Source organism: Glycine max, chromosome 2 (genome assembly GCF_000004515.6).
Source record: "Glycine max cultivar Williams 82 chromosome 2, Glycine_max_v4.0, whole genome shotgun sequence".
Lineage (NCBI taxonomy): Eukaryota > Viridiplantae > Streptophyta > Magnoliopsida > Fabales > Fabaceae > Glycine > Glycine max.
The window spans coordinates 13,479,338-13,485,337 of record NC_016089.4 but is presented as its reverse complement, the minus strand read 5'-3'; the positions used below and the strand labels follow the sequence as shown (position 1 = coordinate 13,485,337).

The 6,000-nt window shown below is 34.0% G+C and overlaps 1 pseudogene; it reads left to right on the top strand.

Moving 5' to 3' along the window:
* The first annotated feature begins 495 nt into the window (after window positions 1-495).
* Window positions 496-6,000, top strand: part of LOC102670308 (phosphoenolpyruvate carboxylase 4-like) — a 32,541-nt pseudogene continuing 27,036 nt past the window's right edge.

The window sequence follows — 6,000 nt, the reverse complement described above, 5'->3', positions numbered from 1 at the left end:
TTTTCAATACATTTTAACACATTGGAGAAAAGTGTGTATGAAGGAGTGTGTTAAAGAGTATGTTAGTAGCATTACTCATTTTTTAACAATAAAAATAAGACTAAAATATATTTTTTGTTCTTATAAATGTCAAAATGTTTGGAATATATCTCTGTAAATTTTTTTGTTTGTTTTTCGTTCTCACAAAATAGAAATGTGTTATTTTTTGGCCCGAAGTTAGGTTTGGACGAATCCGAACCTAAGTTTCTCATGTGTGTCCACTAAAAATTAGGCACTATCCTACTTTTTCTTTTTCTTTCCCTTTCTCTTTCTCTCTCTCTCTAATCCAACGATCCCAGCCTCTCTTCCTTCTCTTTCTCTACCCTTCGTCCTCTTTGTTTCTACTCCGAAGCCTTATTGCCCTTGTCCCTCCTCCTCTCACCTCCATGACAACCTCGATGACAAGTGGTTTGCCTTCCCCTCTTTCTCTCTCCCTCCAAATCTAGGACTCCGACGATGACTTCCTCCTCATCAAGTCGGCCCTTCCACCTCCTCTGTTGGCTCAACCCTGACACTGTGCACCACTGCCTCTTCCTCCGATGGATGCCTCTACATCGACAACCAGATCTGTGAGGGTGTAGGGTGGAGGCTTTGCGGGGGTGGACTTGCAATTTGTGAGCCTGAAATTTGTCCCTATTGGAAGCTTCTTGATGATGCGTTGGGTGACTATGATGGTGTTGTCAGTGATTACATTGAACTTTGCCAGCAACACCGTTGTTCTAGCCACCAATTGGGCCCTCAATCTGAATCTCTTGCCTTGGACGTGTGTGGTGGTTGTTGTACAGCCACAAATTGTGATTTGATTTTTTAATTTTTATTTTGTAATTTATGATTGTTTTTAATCACCAAAAATTACATTTAAAATTTAACTAAAAAATGCTACTTAGGTTCAGATGTTCAAGCTTAGATCTTGACAAAAAAATAACATTTTGAATTTTTTTAATATATATACCAGTTTACTAATGTATATATACTTGTTTTTTTAATATGAGTACGTTAACAAATTATACCTAGATATTATCTTAAAATAAACCAATAATATAACTTATTAACACACTTAAAATACACCAATAATATACCTAGATATTTTAATTAATATATAATTAGAGTTATATTACTATTATTATTAAATACTCCAATATTTCTATGATAAAAGCAAATGCACTGTCTAGCATACTATGATTAATATATAAATTTTTTTAATTCATAAAAATCAAACTCGTCAAATAAATTTATAACAATTCAGTGCTCAGTTGACTAAGTTACACCATAAATGAATATTTTTCATGCATTCGAATTTTAAGCATATTAAAGTATAGACTTAATCCTTAGTTTAAATTAATATTATTAAAAGTATAGACTTAATCCTTAGTTTAAATTAATATTATAATAATAATATGATCCTAAAACATTGGAGAAAAGAATTGTTAATTTATGTATTAATCTATAAAGTGGATGGAAGTAAAACGTCACAATTTCACAACGGTCCCTTCCTCCGCGCCAGTTAGTTATTGTTTGCCACCTTATTATATGCCACCACTTTCTCCTCTACTCACTCCTTCAACCACACACATATTAACCCTCTCTCTCACTCTCTTTCTTCTTCTTCTGTATTCGTTTTTTTTTGTGTGTGTTAAGTTTTTTGTTGTGTGTGTGGGAACATTACAATAACGGACATCACTGACGGAGGAAATCTCCTTCCAGGGCTTCGAAGATGACTGTAAATTGCTAGGGAACCTTCTCAACGACATTCTCCAGAGGGAGGCTGGCTCCACCTTCGTTGACAAGCTCGAAAAAATTCGAGTCCTTTCACAGGTTCTCATTTTTCTTTTCTTTTTTCTTTTCACTTAAAATAATTGTTTTTGGGTTTTTAATCAATACCCCACTTTTTTTTTTGGTGTTTTCTTTAATGGGTTTTGCTTCTTTACCTTTTCCTAGAATGATTGGAGTATGCTGTTAATGATCTTAACTTGATTTTGTGAATTTTCGGTGATGGGGTTCTAATTTCTTTTTTCTTGTTATCTTTGTTCTTGTCGTTGTGATTTCATCACTGTTTTATCAATTAGTCTTTGGTTTTGTTCGGTTGTGGAGAAAATGGGCGAAGGTTGAAACATGACATGCGTAATGCGCATGCATGTGGGGTTCTTGTTTTATGCAAAGACTCAAATAATGACTGAGCTAAACCTCTTATGCTGGAAATTTAATTGCTTTTTTAGTTAGTTTTTGGGTTCCTCATGTTACGAATGGAATCTTCAATATTCCTTGTTCAGTTTGGAAATTCAATTGCTTTGTATCAGTTACAGTTTTTGCCTTTAGTGAATCATCATTTTGGTTCGTGAAAGTGTAATGCATTGTCACATAAATTCATCCTTGAAATTAAAGAAATTTCTAATAAGTCTCTAGAATTCATTAAGTCCTTAAACATAACTACTTATTGCCATTTTGGCCCCTAAACATTTATTAATATTATCATTAATTCACAATTTTCTTATATTTTTGGACTAATGTGATAGACAGATTGTATTTTCAGGAACTTATTTAAAATTTCCTTAGTTTTAGCTTTTAGCTAGGGACTATATGTAAGAACTAATGTAACAGACTCAAATGGTGGTTTACTCTTTTTTTTCCTAACAAGCAACAGTGCTAACTAGAAATGTAGCGTGTCATCCAATCATGAATTGCCATATAATTGAAAAATTGACCTTTATTCATGTGTGATTTCGTTGGTAATTGGTTAACAGTGTAACAATCTTTATCGCTGGGAGTTGAAAATTCCTTAAGAGTTTGTTTTGGTATTTAGAGTGCTTGTAATATGAGACAAGCGGGAATGGAGGACTTGGCTGAGATGCTAGAGAAGCAATTGGCTTCAGAGTTATCCAAGATGACGCTGGAAGAAGCTTTGCCCCTTGCTCGTGCCTTTAGCCATCATCTTACTTTGATGGGTATAGCTGAAACCCACCATAGGTATACATTCTTGTCTCCAACTATTGTTGTCTTTTTATTCCATTAGTTGTGCAAAATTAAGCCGCAATCTCTCCAAAATAAGCCGAACCTTTGACTAATAACAACATTGAGGGAATACTATACTTCTTTAATCTAAGATTACCCCAGTATGATAGTCTTGAACAAGTTATGTTTTTGCAGGGTTCGTAAAGGAGGAAATATGAGGGTTCGTAAAGGAGGAAATATGGTTCTTGCTGCAAAATCTTGTGATGATATCTTTAACAACCTGTTTTTATAAGACAGTGTTCAAGCAGGTCTGTGGTTTTGTTCCTCATTTCTGGTTAATCTGCATAGTCTGAGACGTATAGATGAAAATAAGTATATGATCTTTCGTTGTCTATGCACTCTGCAAGCTGAGATTAAAGCATGTAATTATTTTCTTTCTTGACAATTATCTTGTTATTAATTTAGTGAAACATTATGTGTGTATTGCCAGGGATTTTAACAGAATCTGGTTCCAATTGCTATTGTCATTCAAAATCTAATTTCATTTATGTTGCCACAGGAGGTTGAAATTGTTCTCACTGCTCATCCCACTCAAATTAACCATCGTACCTTGCAATATAAACACCTTAAAATTGCTGTGAGTTGTTCTCTTTTCTGAATATATTAAATTACTGGAAGCTTGAGCCTTTAACTTTATGATATCATCTCTCAAATATTATGGAAGTGTGTTGTCTCTAACTACTTTTTCACCTTCAAGCAGCATCTTTTGGATTATAATGATTGACCTGATCTTAGCCCTGAAGATCGAGATATGTGGATTGAAGATCTGGTACCATTCTTGAACTATTTCCATTCTACTTAACCACCGGTGTTTGTACCCCAAAAGTAAAAAATCCACTAGTTTTTCAGTGTGGTAGATTATCTTTAAATGTGAATGGATAGTGGATTTCCTTTTTCTAACACACTTTATTTCTATTCTCATCAATCATATTGGCTTTTTTAGGTGGGAGAGAAAACTTCAATATGGCAGACAGATGAACTTAGGCGTTCAAAACCCACTCCAGTTGATGAAGCTAGGGCAGGTAAGCTGGTTGAGTATTATATGTTAGATATACTTTACCTCTTAGCTTTAGGCTTTTTAGTTGTTCCTAAGAATGGTCTATGGCCATTTTGACCAAGTGTTCAAGAGTTTTGTCCTTGTTATCCCCAAAGGCACCTACATGAATGCATAATAAATCAATCTTTTAAGAGAGAATCCTTGACAATTTATATGTGTTAGGGTATTGAATATCCCTAACAGCAGAGAAAACAAGAGAAACAGAAAATAGAAGAATAAACGGAAAATACTGGGAGCAAACTGAATTTATTCAAGAAGGAAACCTTCTTCCAAGGGAAAACCCTTTACAATTTCTAATTCTTCTCTACCCCCTCCTCTAATGAGAATACTCTTATTTATAATATCCTAATCCAACTAATTGATAAAGATAGAATAATAAAGATAAAGATAGAATAATAAAGATTAGATGATAGAATAATAAAGATAAAGATAGAATAATAAAGATAGATGGCCCTAAAGATTAAAGATGGCCCTAAAGATTAAACTAATAACTAATTCGATCCTATCTCCCGTGTAGGGGCTTTCTTCCTTCTAGTCTATATTGAGATCTAACAATATGTCATCTCTTGCATGATTTGATTCACTGTTAAAAAAAAAAGAAGTGGAAGAATCCCTTGGTTTATTTATTTTTCAATTCTCCCAGTATTGAATATTGTGGAGGAGTCACTCTGAAAAGCTGTTCCTCATTATTTACGTCGAGTTAGCAGCGCTTTAAAGAAGGTTTGTCATCTTTAATTTATGTCAATTAACTTGTACATTCTTTCTCTTTAAGATTTTCAGTGCAATTTATCTTTCCTTGCAGCACACAGGAAAACCACTTCCATTGACTTGCACTCCAATAAAATTTGGATCTTGGATGGGAGGTGATAGAGACGGAAACCCAAATGTGACAGCAAAGGTAGCATCTTCAAATATCCATTCATGCTGCCTGTACTTTTACTATGTGATTTCATTTTCTCAAATAACTACATGATTCTTTTTCAACACGTGAGAAGTTTTCTAGTAGTGGAAGCATAGTTGAATCTGTAATATCATTATATTATTGACAACCTGAAGATGTCCAGTATTACTGCCTGTCATTTTGGAAAGTGCAAGTTTAATGATGATTGAACTGGGAAAACTGCAGACAAAAATAAATGAGCTTTTAACATGCAAAATATTTGTTTGAATAATCTTCTTGGAACTTTTCCAATATTGTACTTTTTAGTCAAATTTTATATTGTCTCAGGCTAGGATAAAAGAGGTGGGTAATTTTGGGCAGTTGATAGCCAATGTAAAATTACATTGAATGTATTTAGACATGAATAGCCTGAGAATTTGGTTTTTAACTGAACCCAGTAACATTGTGTGATCCATGTAGCTAACATCACTATTGTTGTTATTGTTCTTTAGATATGGACAGAAAAATGGCTTTTAAAGAAAAATTGGTTTCTGATATTAACTGATCCGTGTTTGACTCCATCAGGTGTGGGATAAAGCTTGATTGTGGTCGGTGTTGATGTTACTACAGTTGAAGGATGTGCTTTGCTGTTTCAATTACTAAAGTTTGTAGCGTGTAATTCAAACATTACGAATAAATTACAAGAAATTTTTTTTCTTACCTAGGAGTGGGATTTTCTTGAAGAATATTTGCGTTTGATTTGACCCTGTTATTCAAATCTGATTGTGTAATTGGTTTTCGTTTTGTTCTTCAGGTCACAAAAGATGTTTCACTTCTGTCAAGATGGATGGCGATTGACCTCTACATTCGGGAAGTGGATGGCCTAAGATTTGAGCTATCCATGAACCAGTGCAGTGATAAGTTGTCAGAACTGGCACATGAAATTCTAAAAGGTTTGTCTGTTTAGTTTTGTGTTTGTTGATATCTTCCAAATGCTAATGGGCATAGCAGTCAT